Source organism: Schistocerca nitens, chromosome 5 (genome assembly GCF_023898315.1).
Source record: "Schistocerca nitens isolate TAMUIC-IGC-003100 chromosome 5, iqSchNite1.1, whole genome shotgun sequence".
Classification (NCBI taxonomy): domain Eukaryota; kingdom Metazoa; phylum Arthropoda; class Insecta; order Orthoptera; family Acrididae; genus Schistocerca; species Schistocerca nitens.
This window is the reverse complement of record NC_064618.1, coordinates 626,776,993-626,792,440: the sequence shown is the minus strand read 5'-3', so window position 1 is coordinate 626,792,440 and position 15,448 is coordinate 626,776,993. Positions and strand designations below refer to the sequence as shown.

General features: G+C 42.3%; 1 protein-coding gene across 1 annotated transcript in view; it reads right to left on the bottom strand.

Moving 5' to 3' along the window:
* The window catches only part of LOC126260845 (xenotropic and polytropic retrovirus receptor 1), a 308,009-nt gene extending 294,068 nt beyond the window's left edge, over nt 1–13,941 (bottom strand). The window contains exon 1 of the mRNA XM_049958248.1: nt 13,807–13,941. The gene's annotated coding sequence lies outside the window, so the exon portion shown is untranslated. The remainder of the gene's footprint in view (nt 1–13,806) is intronic.
* Nucleotides 13,942–15,448: the final 1,507 nt, after the last annotated feature.

Genomic DNA, 15,448 nt, shown 5'->3' with positions numbered 1-15,448 from the left:
TCCTGTACTACCACCTCGTTATGTTAATTTCAGTTACTGTTGTCACTGAGTTGCCGCCTTGCCTGCCCGTGAGCGGCAGCAGAGGCCTTTATCGATATAAGCCCTGACGTATCATCTTTGCTATTATTTCCCGGCTGTCGCGTGTTCAGAGTTAGTTGGGATCTGCCAGTGAGCTGCGAGGTGCTAGCAGTGCAGTTCGGGACTGGCAGTGTTTAACTTAGGACGCGGCAGATTTCAGTCGGGGCGCGGCTGCAGTGAGGTCCAGACAGCCACGCCCGATGGTTGCCGATACATATCACTTGAGTGCGGACCACCTTGGTTGGTCGTCGGTCGGTCGTCTTGTCGGACGACGTGTATGTTGGCCGGCGATCGCTTATGGGTTGCCTGCGTTTGCCAACTCGTGATTCGTCCTTGTTATTGTACAGTCGCTGCCGTTAGTATTGTCTAGTCCTTCGAGCAAGTGTTCGTCAAACTGTGTGTAGCTTGTGATGTCGACTGCTCAGTTATTTTAGTGCCGTCTTTGTGCTGATGTGTGGCAGTCGGTCGGTCGCTTGGTGTGGATCAGCCAGGAAATCTCCGCGCGTCGCGGTGGGCCGGGCCCGCTGGCGGTCTCTGCGCAGTGTCGGACTGTGTGGGAGCTGTTCCGATTGCTACGAGGTTCGTGGCTGCCAACCCAGGACATCAAAGCTGAGTGGTGATTTAATTACCGAAGCCAGTCTGTTCACATTGTGCCGTTGGTTTTCATGGTTGGCTGTTGGGGGTATTCCCGTGAGCAACAGCGAGTGTTCGAGTTGGTGAAAGTTTGGCCACCACTGGTGGAGTTTAACTGTATTTTGGTTATTTGACGTCCAAGTGCACCAGCGGAATTTTCTGCCTTGTGGCCGTTAGCGTTCCCGTTACCTGCCTCGGCCGCTGACGTAAAATTCAGGCAGTGTCCTTTCCTCACCGTGTTGTCGCTGTTCAACATGTGTGTGTAGTTTTGACAGCTTATGCATACTTGGTTGTGGGCGGCTACACCTTTTAGTTTTGGCTTTGGAGTTCCTTGTGTACTGGTCGGGTGGAAAGCAAGTCGTCTTGTCGGTGGGTCCGTTGACTGTCTCTTGGTTGGGTTGCCGGCGGATCGGATATAGTTGGGCCGACTAACTGTCTCCCCTAAGCGAACGTTAATATTTCAAGCGCAGACCGACCCCCGGAAACTTCTGAGCGCCACTGGCTGTACTGCCTTTTCTTGTTGGTGTTTGATTTTGTATTTTAATGGCTCATAGCCGATGGTTTGAATTTGTATGCTTTTAGTTGGGTTTCAAATGATGGGCCTTCTGCCTTTTGAAAATTTAATGTAGTTGTGTTTTTCAATCATGGGCTTTCAGCCGTCTTAAAATTTAAACTCCTTACTTGTTAAATCTTAGATTGTTTGGGTCTTCAGCCTCCTTTTTTAAAATTATTTAAGGATAAAGGCCGGCCGGAGTGGCCGAGCGGTTCTAGGCGCTACAGTCTGGAACCGCGCTACCGCTACGGTCGCAGGTTCGAATCCTGCCTCGGGCATTGATGTTTGTGATATCCTTAGGTTAGTTAGGTTTAAGTAGTTCTACGTTTTAGGGGACTGATGACCTCAGAAGTTAAGTCCCGTAGTGCTCAGAGTCATTTGAACCATTTTTTAAGGATAAAGCTTTGGGCCTTCTGCCTTTGAAAACTTATTGTAGTTGTGTTTTTAAATCATGCGCCTTCAGCCGTTTTACAATTAAAATTCCTTACTTGTCAAGTCTTAGATTGTTTGGGCCTTCAGCCTCATTAGAAATATTATTTAAGAATAAAACCTTGCGCTTTCTGCCTTTTGAAAATTTATTGTAGTTATGTTTTAAATCATGGGCCTTCAGCCGTTTTAAAAATTAAAGAGGTTGTGCCCTTAAGCCATAGGATTGTGTGACATATTCTGTCGATAGTTAAGCTCGGAAATTTGCACTGTAATGTTTGGGCAACTAAATAAAGTTATACGTTTTCGAGTGTAACTGACAGCCGCTCACTTTTGGCCCCTTTCCACAACTCCAACTACCTGTTCTGTCCTGCGGATTTAACCAGGCGTTTCAACCTTGACACGTCGACGAACTAATTTATATAACTGCATAAATTCTAGTGAAAAACTGCTGGATAACGAAACAATGGAAAATTTTTATGCATCTGTTGCTGTTTGAATTTTCGCCTTCGGTGTAGAAAATCTGAGAACCTCAAGATGATAGTCCAACTTGTCAAAAATGGAGTCGAGGGTGTTCTGGTTCACTAAAATTTCAATATTACTTTAAATTTTCGATTCCATCATATCTGCTTATCATTATTGCTGATTAACTGCCAAGATGGAAACCAATAATTTATCCAACGCTAAATTCGTGGCCTTGGTACTTCGTGTTAAAATTACACGCACAATAATATACTATTCTTTAAACGCATGGATGCTCTGAGCGCAATAATAAATGTTTACTATTTGAGACACACTTGATAACATCGTGACCTAATGCAGCAGTGCGGTAACGTCGGAGCTGTGATGTATACTAGGTGTTTATTTTGACGTGAGACAACTAAATATCTCGAAAACTACGCGTCGTACAACAAAAATGTTCTTGGTGAAAAGTTAACATTAGTAAAGGGGACATTCGTCTGTGCCACAACCAGCCACATCCTAACCTCCCGTCAAGCGCGGATGTGGTTAACTTTGTATTTTCAAATGCCCCCCCCCCCTCCCCTTTTTAACTGCATATACGGATTCTACGCCAAAAAAGTCCTGTTTACTCAAAGCATTGTTTGCCTTTCGTGGTAGATGACGCTCTTATCCGCAAATATCAACTGTGCCTGTTTTTGCAATTACGGACCGATGCATTAGATTCTACATTTCATTTACGATGTAAATGTAAACCTTTGGGTTCTAACAGTTGATATTGATGTTCAAACATTACTTGAGTGTTGCAAATATGTACATACAAATAATTTGGCTAGACAGTGACATTTCTGGTAAATAAGTTACTTGTATGACAATATAGTTTTCAATTTCCTACGGAGTTGATTGCTGTGAGTCTCTAAACCATCGGAATGCTCGATTTCGGAGACCCTCCTCGAACCCCACCATCAGGGTGACCAATTTCGTTGTGTGTTCCATCCAACCGGCCTAACTCTCGCGCTGACCGCTAGGCGGCTGGTGACGGAATACAAATTACAGACATTGTAATGGGGTAAAATGTCCATGAAGTGGAAGTGACAGGTGCACCTTCCATGTATACTCACCGAAATCAAGCACCCCAATGGTGAGCGGCGAGGGAACCTCCGAAATCAAGCACACCAATGGTGAGAGGCAAGGGGCTCACCGATATGAAGAATCCCAATGAGAACAAAAAACTATTAAATTCACGCCGTTGTTCCTGGATGGTGCTAAACGTAGTTTCTGACCAGACACTGAAGCGGCTAATCATATCGCACTATACAATCAAGATTGCAACTCTAATCTAAATTTAGAACATAAACATCAACCATTAGAACCCAAAGGTTTACATTTACGCCGTAAATGAAATGTAGAATCGAATGCGTCGTTCTTAATTGCAAGACAGGGGCATTTGATATTTGTCGATTACAGCGCTATTTGCCACGAATGGAAAACAATAGTTTGAGTATTCCGTACGTATTTTTTGGAGTAGAAACTAAATAAAAATATGTGATATAAAGGGCCGTATTTTTTGACTGAAGTGACTTAGAAGCTTATAATTTTTACACCTCCTAGGAATCAAAACCTTAATGTATGACCTAAATTTGAACTTGATACCTCTACCCATTCCTGAGGAAAAGTGTTCTTAATAGTTGTAGAGACAGGCAGACAGACGGACGCTCAACGGGACAATCCTATAAGGGTTACGATGTTAACAGACTGAGGCACAGAACTCCAGTAAAAATATTCAAGGAATTTCCTTTGCAGTCTAATGTTTATTTAGGCACTAATTTTGATGATGCTGTGGAAAGGGGGATGGGTACCAGTGGACATCTGACTGCATTTGAGGATAATGATCTCAGTAAGGCTAGAGCCCGCTGTCCTAGGGCATCAGCTGCCTCTGTAGCCTGTTGCGTAGGCAACCCACATCACTGACTATCTTCGCTGGGAAAATAAAATCAGGCGCACGTTATGCGACGACCTTTCGCAAAGCGAATTACGTCCACATTCGCCCTTAATGTGAATACAACTGCCATAAAGAGTGGCGGCGGAAGGTGTACTTGCTGGTTCGACTCCTTGCATCTCGACACTTATCGCCATCACATCTAAAATGACACTGCGCACACACGTTCGACAATTTGGCGGGAACCATCGACTAGCAATGACAATTTGCATTGTTTCAGGAGGCGCGCTTGGGTAGGCCAATGGTCAAGCCAATTGGTCATAAAGAGCAGGATATCCAGGTTCAACTACTGCTCCCGCCACAAATTTCCATGTCACCCATTTTCATATGAAACTGTACAAAACTACAAAAAAAAAAAAAAAAGGTTCAAATGGCCCTGAGCACTATGGGAGTTAACATCGGAAGTCATCAGTCCCTTAGAACTTAGAACTACTTAAACCTAACTAACCTAAGGACATCACATACATCCATGACCGAGGCAGGATTCGAACCTGTGACCGTAGTAGTCGCGTGGTTCCGGACTGAAGCGCCTAGAACCGCTCGGCTACCGCGGCCGGCTACAAAATCACAAACTCAGTCATTGACCCAAGACATTATCGTTAGTTCTGCCCAAATAATACTAGCCTCACGACTGAAGGTAATATCTACATTATTTACTTGCTATAGAATTAGAGAATGACCCAGCTATATTGTCAGTCCAATCAATCTCAAATAATATCCGTCTTTTGGTTTTGCATGTGGAACGTATACAACGTGACGTAATAACAAAAATATAATTTTTGATTTTTTAGAGCTCTAGACATCAATTGTTAGTTGGGACGGGATTTAGAATTGTCACTCAGCATTTGGGGACGGACTCCTCGGACGTGAAGTGGTGTCACGCAACACTGTTAGGAACCTACACAGGTTCTAAAACCTACACAGGTTACTCGTACTTAGCGGAGGGTGTAAGGAGATTATGTAGAATACATCAGTTTTAAAAGTCAACTTTCGTCATTTATTTGCCTTTTAGTTGTGTGGTGTGTGAATTTCTCATGGGAAACGAACTTAAGTAAATGTACTAGAGGAATTTAAAAAGTGCGTTACGCATTATGTTGGCAGGGCAAGAAACTATTATTGAATGCTGCAATAAACTTCAAAGTGGCACAGATACATGACACTATTTTTTATCACAATTACCAAGTCTCTGTAAATAACAATCGTAATGTCCTACCAATCGTCCAATTCCTCGAAGATAAGATGTCCGCTCCTTGGTGACGAAACCATTGGAGAGCCGCTGTGTGAACGTCCTCATCGTTGGAAAATCTCTTTCCCCCCAGACGTTCTCTCAGCTGGACGAAATGATGGAACTCCCATGATGGAAGGTCTGCACTGTAGGGCGGGTCAGTACCACCCACATCTGTGCAGCCTTCGTCAAATGTTGGTAACATTTCACTACTGCTGGACGCGAAACTGTTGTTGTGGTCTTCAGTCTAAAGACTGGTTTGATGCTGCTATTCATACTACTCTATCCTGTGCAAGCTTCTTCATCTCCGAGTAACTATTGCAACCTACATACCTTTGAACCTACTTACCGTATTCATCACTTGGTCTCCCTCTACGATCTTTATCCCCCACGCTTCCCTTCAGTACTAAATTGGTGATCTCTCGATGCCTCAGAATGTGTCCTACCAACCGATTCTTTCTTTTTGTCAGGTTGTGCCACAAATTCCTCTTCTCCCCAATTCTATTCAGTACCTCCTCATTAGTTACGTGATCTACCCATATAATCTTCAGCATTGTTCTGTAGCACCACATTTCAAAAGCTTCTATTCTCTTCTTGACTAAACTGTTCATCGTCGATATTTCACGTTAATATATGGCTCCATTACAAACAGATATTTACGGAAAAGACTTCCTGACACTTAAATATATACTCCATGTTCACATATTTCTCTCCTTCAGAAGCCGGCCGGAGTGGCCGTGCGGTTCTAGGCGCTACAGTCTGGAGCCGAGCGACCGCTACGGTCGCAGGTTCGAATCCTGCCTCGGGCATGGATGTGTGTGATGTCCTTAGGTTAGTTAGGTTTAATTAGTTCTAAGTTCTAGGCGACTAATGACCTCAGAAGTTAAGTCGCATAGTGCTCAGAGCCATTTGAACCATCTCCTTCAGAAACGCTTTTCCTGCTATTGCTAGTATACATTTTATATCCTCCCTACCTCGAACATCATCAGTTATTTTGCTTCCCAAATATCAAAACTAATTTACTTCTTTAAGGGTTTCATTTCCTAATCGTAATTCCCTCAACATCACCTGATTTAATTCCACCACATTCCATTATCCTCGTTTTGCTTCTATTAATTTTTCTTCTTTCAAGACACTGTCCGTTCCGTTCAGCTTCTCTTCCAAGTCCTTTGTTGTCTCCGACAAAATTACAATGTCACCGGCAAACCTCAAAGTTTTTGTTTCTTCTCCCTGGACTTTAAAATTTTTCTTTTGTTTCCTTTACTACCTGCTCAATATACAGATTAAATAATATCGGGGACGGGCTACAACGGTGTCTCATTCCCTTCTCAACCACTGCTTCCCTTTCGTGCCCCTCGACTCTTACAGCTGACATATGGTTTCTGTACAAATTGTAAATCGCCTTGTGCTCCCTGTGTTTTATCCCTGCCACCTACACATCCCCAGAATGTCCGCCTGATTAGTTGCTTGGTAACGTGTTTGCCTATTATGCAGCGGGCCCGGGTTCGATTCGCGGTCGGAAATTTTTCTCCGCTCATGGTCTGGGTGTTGTGTTGTCCTCATCATCCTCTCATCATCATCGCCGATACGCAAGTCGCCCAATGTTGCGTCGCCTGAAATAAGACTTGCAACTCGGGGCCGAACTCCCCTGGATGGGACCTCACGGCCAACAATGCCACCGTATGATTTTATTTTCCATCGTTAGAATTTCACGGTGAATTTGTGTGCAGTTTTTGGCGTTTTGTCCACAAGAATCTTACTGTTCCGCATACTTCAGAGTACATATCCAGTTGCTGCGTCATGTCACTCGCATACTGTGATGCACACTCAGAACATGTACTCTCCTCTGGCAATACGTCACTCTACATCTAAATGACTATTCCGCAACTCACACTTATGTGCGTGGCAGAGGATTCGTCGAAGCACTTCCATTCTGTTTCTGTACCGTACCACTCTCGAACAATGCGCGGGAAAATGAACACTTAAATCTACCTATGTGAGCTCAGATTTCTCTTATTTTATTACAATGATCGTTTCTGCCTATGTAGGTGGATGTTAAAAAATGTTTTTGGATTTCTAGAAGAAAGTTGGAGATTGAAATTCGGTGAAAAGGTCTCTCCGTGAAGAAAAACGCCTTTGTTTTGATGACAGCCACACGAACTGGCGGATCATGCCAGTGACACTCTCCCCCATATTTCGAGATAATACAAAAGGAGCAACTCTTCTTTGAACTTTTTCGATGTCCTCCGTCAGTCCTATATGATGCAGATCTCACACCGCACAGCAATACTCCAAAAGAGGGTGGAGAAGCGTGGTGTAATCAGTCTATTTAGTAGACCTGCTGCATTTTCTAGTGCTCTGCTAATAAACTACAGACTTTGGTCTGCTCTCTCCACAACTTTATTTAAGTGATCGTTCCAGTATAAGTTGGATTGACAGCCTTTAGATTAATGTGGTTTATCGGCTAAGCGAAGTTTAACGGATTCCTTTTCGTACTCATGTGGATGACCTGATTCAGGGTCAGTTGACACATTTCGCACCACACAATTGTCAATATCATTATGCACATAGTTTTGATCATCTGATTACTTTACGAGACAATAAATGGCAGTATCATCTAACACCAATCTAAGAGAACTGCTCAGACTGTCTCCTAATTCATATATATAAATTAAAAATAGCAGAGGGCATATAATACTGCTTTAGGGGACGCTCGACATTACTTCTGTTTTACGCGATGACTTCCGTCAATGACTGCGAACTGTAACGTTTCTGACACGAAATAACGAATCCAATCGCACAACTGAGACGATACTCCATAGGCATTCAATTTTATTAGAAACTGCTTGTGTGGAAACGGTATCAAAAGCCTTTTGAAAATCTAGAAATATGGAATCAATTTGAGATCCCCTGTTGATAGCTCCCATTACTTCGTGTGAATAAAGATTTAGTTCTGTTTCACAAGAACGATATTTTCTGAATCCCTGTTGAATGTATGTCAATAGATCATTTTCTTCGAGGTAATCCATAATGTTCGAACACAGCACATATGTTCGAAAATCCTACTGCAAATTGATGTCAGTGATATGGGCCTGTAATTCAAAGGATTACACCTATTTCCTTTCTTGGGTATTGGTGTGACCTGTTCAACTTTCAAGTCTTTAGGTACGGATCTTTCGTCGAGGGAACGGTTATATATGATTGTTAAGTATGGAGCTAATATATAACAGCATACATTCAAAGTAATCTTGTTACATGGAGATTTTAACGTGGGACGACATGTGTAACGTATCTTCTGAAGTCCTTATGCACAATGTGTGGGGTAGATTCTAGTTGTAGCGAATCAAATATAAATAGCAAGCGAGCACCTAACCGTCTTATTTGCACTACAATAGTGAGTGAACCATTAATACTAGAAACGGTTTGCATATTTGTCACCAAATTAACAAGGAAGAAGGGGCACTTGCTTAACCAAGATTTCAGTACATCCGACCATATTGCTGAATTTAAAGCGAGATCATATAACACATGGGTAGAAACGTGTGAAGAAGCACAATGGAACAGAAGCTACCAGTACTATATGACTTATTGCTCTTGAAAAATGTGGTTTAAAGATTGCAAATACGGTAGAAGTCACCTAACGTACGAAGCAAAGGTGTTTTGCCACCACAGCAACTTGATCCGTCAACTCGACAGGATAAACGTCAGAGGCTTTCCAACTTCTTTGCGCGACTCAACTGCAAATTTGGATGTGAAACATCGATTATTTTGTGTGAGCGGTATTGTGAACAGCAAATCATAGTGTGCAAGAGACTAAGCAAGATGTAACACCAATTTTCCAGTAGCATGGCCACTGTCATCACATCAGAATATACAACTTACAGAAATGACCTTTTTATGAGACTGTAACTCGCACATATGAGTGTATTCCCACGAACAGCTTCTCTGCCATTTCAGGCGCTAGTTCCATGTCTTATTTACAGAAGGATGGAAAGACTCGTAGGCGACGATTTCGGAGAAGATCAGTTTGAATTCCGGAGAAATGCAGGAACACGCGAGACAGTATTGTCCCTATGACTTCTGTTAGAAGTTAGGTTCAAGACAGGGAATACAGGCGTCTAAAAGTGAGACTGATGCGAAGTGCAAAGTGGCTAAGCAGGAATGGGTAAAGAACGAATGCGAGGCTGTAGAAGCATGCGTGACCGGGAGAAAGACATATGCTGACAAGGGGAAGGCCTCAGACACGGCCAACCGATTCGGCTCAAATTTGGCAGGTCGCTTGTGTACAACCTAAAACGAAGGAATCTAAGATATTTTGGGTCAACACCCCCTCGTTTTTGAGAAAATCGCCTCTAAAGGTTGAGAAGAGCAATCGACTCAAAATTGGAGGGATCGATAGATAATCCCCTTGTGAGTATAGGAAAACCAGAGAGACCTTCGGAGAAAAGAGAAGCGGCTATTTGAATATCAGGACTCAGGTGGCAAGCCAAAACAAAGCTAAGAAGATAAATCTGAAAGATGGAAGGAATATATAGACGGTCTATGTAAGAGGAACGAACTTGAGGATAAGATTATGGAAAGACAAGAGACAGGAGGCGAAAATGAGATAGGAGATAAGATATTGCGAGAAGAATTTGATATAACATTGAAAAACCTGGGTGGAAACAAGGCTCTCGGAGTAGATGACATTCCCTCATAATTATTGAGATACTTGGGAGAGCCAACCGTGACAAAATTATTTCGCCTGTTGTGCAAAATAAGTGAGACAGACGAAATACGCTCAGACTTCAAGAATAATGTAGTAATTCTACTTCCAAAGAAGGCAGGCGCTAACAGATATGAATACTACAGAACCATAAGTTTAATAATTCATGACTGCAAACTACCGTCACAAGTTATTTACAGAAGAATGGAAAAACTGGTAGAGCCGATCTTGTGAAAGGCCAGTCTGGGTTCCGGAGGAATGAAGGAACACTCGAGTTAGTATTGACACTAAGTCTTACCTTAGAAGATAGGTTGACGAAGGCAAACTTAAGTTTGTACCATCTGTAGATTTAGAGGAAACTTTTGACAATGTCGGCTGGAATACTGTCTTTGCAGTTATGAGGGCAGCTGCGATAAAATACAGAAAGCGAAAGATTATATACAACGTGTACGGAAATTAGAGTGAAGTTATAAGACACGAAAGGGAGACAATGTTTGAGAAGGGAATGAGAAAGGTTTGTAGACTGTCCCCGTTCAGCAAGTAATAAAGGAATCCAAGGAGAAATTTATAAAGGAAATCACAGTTCATGGGGATGAAATAAAAACTTTGGGATTTGTCTATGACATTGCTACTCTTTCTGACATTAAATTATTTGAAAGATTAATTGAACGAAACGGATATTGTCTTGAAAATAAGTACAAGATGAAGTTCCTCTAGTATGTAATGCATTGTGCTCTGCGAGAATTCAAGACATGTTTTTTTGTGAGTTAAATAACTGTTGCAAACACTGTCGACGAATCGGTGTTACAGACTATTGTGTTGGTTGATGATCAATTGAAATTACAGGTTTGCTGTAATTAGTCATCATTTATTTTTATTTCCAATACACTTTTCGGAAGTTTAAACTCAAAACTTTGAACTATCCACTAAAATGGTGTTTTGCTTTTCGTCTTCTTCTACTAGACAGTGCCACAAGTTACGCAAGGTTGTAGGCGCAACACACGTATGATGGAGGTTTAAGTTTCCGAAACGCGTAACGGAAATTGAAATAAATTGTGACTGTTTACAGTAAAACTGTGATTTCAGTTTATATTCCTAACATTCACAGTAAAACCCAACCTAAAATATTAGCATTTATTCATGGTGTCATCCACACCAAAGTTGCTCTCTCAAATCTTCCCTTATTTCCTTATTAGTGTCAGGAACATGCGTTACGTTACAATAATAATAGCACAATTTGGTAATGACATCTTGCATTACGCAACACGTAATGTAAGATTATATTTTATACGCAAAGATAGACATTAAACGTCTTAGATACTAACAACTGAATATCAAAATTTCACAGGCAAACTAAAGAATCGCGAAATATTAAGAATATTATCATACAATGATATGCTCGTAATTTGAATAATCCAATTAAAATTGAACATGGCGCGTAGCGTTAAAATTATGATGTAATACAATATTTACAAATTCAGGAACTCCACAAATTGGCCATTTAGTGAGCCTGGATTAGCTAATGCTAGATCGAGCTGTTTACAGCTAGCCGTTTCGTCACTGAGCAGGTATGAATACGAATAGATCGGGATGGCCTGTCTCGCAGCAAAACCTTTTCCATGGAGAGTAATCGGCTGGGGAAGGCCGCGCACGTTTACATTTTTTTTGCTGTGGTCGCGGTCATTAAGTAGAGGTCACTCACGGTGCCGCCTGTGGCAAAATCTTAAGCCTTTGGGTTGATTCTCGCAGAGAATTCTGTCCATTCATAGTGATACGAAGGAAGTTGAATATCAGAACAGGTTTTTGAAAGGAGTGCCAAATGCGGCTCAGTCGTTTGTATTTGTGCGTTCACTTCCGATTATTCTCGTAGTATAGTCATAATGAGGTTAGGAGACATTTCGCAGCAAGAATCTCGCTGAGTGAATCGACACTGCTCTAGAATGGAATGGAATGGAATGCCAAATGCGGCTCAGTCGTTTGTATTTGTGCGTTCACTTCCGGTTATTCTCGTAGTGTAGTCATAATGAGGTTAGGAGACATTTCGCAGCAAGAATCTCGCTGAGTGAATCGACACTGCTCTGCCTATTTACACATTTAGTTACGCGACAGTTTGTCTACTCCTCAGACTGCGTGCTGCCCCTCTCTTGCTTTTTAGTGTCCCCCTTCTGTAGTATAAATATTTTCAAATGGGGGACTTTTTCGTTTGGTGCTCCTTCCAAGTATCGCTTCCAAATAATTAATGCATTCTCTGCATTTTTAAGTTGTAACATTTGTCATCTAATCCAATTGACATATCTGCTGGAACTATTTGCCGTTTTCCCACAGCACTGCTTCAGCAAACATGTCGTCAGTTTTTTTCAGATGTTTAACTGGAACTAATTGCTTACGGGGAAGAGCTGAAACCACCTCCTATCATTTCGGATCGTATAGTGAAAATCGCATCTTGTATCTTTACAGCTATGTCGATGAGATGTCTCTTGAAGTATCAAACTGAAAGGAAGCTCAACATTAAATTTGTTACTGCTACTTTGGTATGATGAGATCGCTCCCGAACACTTTTATGACGAGAATACGGTTAACGGGATGGATTTCTTCGGAAGATATGACATTCTGATTACGATGCAAAGTTCCTTTGGACTCTTCTGTCCAAAGAACTTTGCATTGTAATCAGAATGACAAAGGCACTACAATATCGTATTAATCTGCCGATACTTTCAAGTACAACGTCTGACCTGTATGGGAATATACGTAATGAATGTGCGAGTCCAGGTCGTAGACGCTTGGTTGACAACAAATGAAGGTTTGGGTGTGGTCGTGAGCCGTGCACGGATAGCCAAATAGTAAGGCGACCGCTCGCAATACGCAGGAAATACGGGTTCGAGTCTCAGTCTAGTACAAATTTTCATGGTTGTTATTATTCGCTGTTGCGAATGCATTTCATGTTCTTCGGATGAGTTTAATGAAATTTCGAGTTTTACCATTACTCTGGTAACTACTACAGCTTCGGATATAAAGTTCTATAAACTGCCACAAAACAACGGAGAGCTAGTCGATATGTGTTGTGATAAACTGCCCTAAGAATTCTGATTTTTAACTGCTGACTGCTCAGAACTCGCACCGTTTGCCGCCGTTTTCAGCGAACTGTGTAAGCAATGTCATGGGATCTCTAGCGTACCGTTAGTCTCACGTCAGTAATGGACTCGTAAGTTACTGCAGCTACGAGTTTTGCTGTGTAACGAACAGACGCATGTTTCTTCTTGGCGCGCTTTCAGTTTAGAGCTGACGAAGTTCGTCGTCCACAACACAGATGGCGTGGGCGTCATCACCAATCCCCCACGTCCCTTGTTCTACATTTAGCCGCCAAAATAAGTTGTTTACTTCCACGAGGCTGCTGAAACTGGGAGAATGTGTAGTACATCTTTTGTGTTAATTTTCTCTCTTGCGCTCTCGGTACAATTACTGTAGTGGCATGCATCGCAACTGAGTGTGTTCCATCAGAGTACATGTTTATCATTGTCTAAACGAATAGCCGAAGAAACGACTATACCTAGTTTACACGAATTTACGGTCTATCACTATTTAGTGAGTGGTGATTTTATATTCGCTGTGCAGTGATTTACAGTTTCAGTGCGAAATGTGTTTCAAAGGCCACAACAGTTCACAATACGAAAATGTTTTAACACCATCTGTCGCAAATATATGAAAGAGGAAAGTATGTCTCTACTTACAAAGCTGAATATTCTCTCAGTTACCCCACGTCGGTATTGCTTCCCGTTGTTTGCGAATACCACAAGCGACGCAGGTGTTACCTGACCACGCGTTCGGTATGCGCTCCACTGACCACTTGCAGTGTTTACTCACACGCAGCTGGCAAAGACAGAGCATTAGAGCAACAGCAAGGTTAAGGGCCACGTGCGTGACTGCGCATTCTTTGTGCTAGTGAACTCGGGTTGACGACCACGAAAGGACGTCAAAGTGATGAGCACAAGCGACATGGCGCTCACAACGCAGCAAAACTTGATTTTGTGTAAGAGAATTTCTGCTCTATTGTCTACGTTTATCGACTTTGCAGTGAATGGTTGAGAGTAACATACAGGTTACCAGTAGCGTTCGCTTCCATTTAGACAGGCATATGGGGTGTAGTAAGTGCAACTGTCAGCGAACTCTGTTCCCTATTCAGATTTTTAAGTGGGGAGTGTAGGAGTGGCCAAATGTTTCCAGAATTTTCACTACAATTAATCACAGTACGCTTATATTTTTCTCGTAGTTGCCTCCGCCTTATCACTGAAATATTGGGATTTTCTTGGACATGCGGTAGGAAGAAATATTAAACTACCCATCTATTCACACTGAAAAGATATTCTGGTTTCTTTATTAAGAAAGCTGCTGGTACAACTTTGCCGTAGTGTTTAAGGGTGCATCGCATGGCTGCTTACTGTAGAATTTACATGGCTCCTCCCAGCACAATTGATTTTATTTAGAATTACTGAACACCGTGCCTTCGCTGTCGCGTTCTCACAGATGTCTCTCAAAGCGTTATATACATTGGCTGCATTTTGTTCTCAAGGTAGCCGTAACATCAAATGAGAATTATTAATGTTTTTATTGTTGTCAGCTGTTTCCAGATTGACCTACTCGTATACAGTAACGCGCAGCGCTCTAGTTTGCGAGACAGGGATGTGAGCAAAACATAGATCGGAAACCGCGGGGAGGATCAACGTCTAATATGGGTTACCTGGTGCAATGGCACAGTGGCCAGGCTGAGTGTGGTATTCAGGCGGTTCCTCACGTTCTCTTAGGCAACTGCTGGGCTGGTACCCAAATTCCGCCTCAGAGAATACGATACGCGAACAGTTAAAATACTTCTCAAACAGAATAAAGTTTCCGCGATATACACGGCCCACAACACTTCCTTGTCTTAGGATACTCTGACGACTGCGGTGCCAGAAATGGCATGAGGCGCCAGAAATGGCATGAGGCACAAACTTAAATAACAAATTCAATTACCATATCCTGTTAAAAAAAAAAAAGCGGATTTCGCATAAGACGGGATAGCAATACCAGCCTAGAGCATCAACCTCAACCAAAAAGCAGCGTTAATCGCCGTTTAGCGGACCATCGTCAGCCCACTGTGGATCCGACTCCAGTTAACTCCATGTATTGCAATGGAAGCACCCTACAGACCCAAAGATGTTAACAGTGATACGAATTTGCACAAGGCTACCTATATACATAACCAAGTGCATAAGTTTTGAAGACAGTCGCTGGTCAGCGTTGTCACTGTCACCTGCTCTCACTGTCGTCAACAAACTGTTTGCACCTGGCTACTACTCCGTTCGTTTCTGTTTGGTGAAATGGAAAACAAAAGAA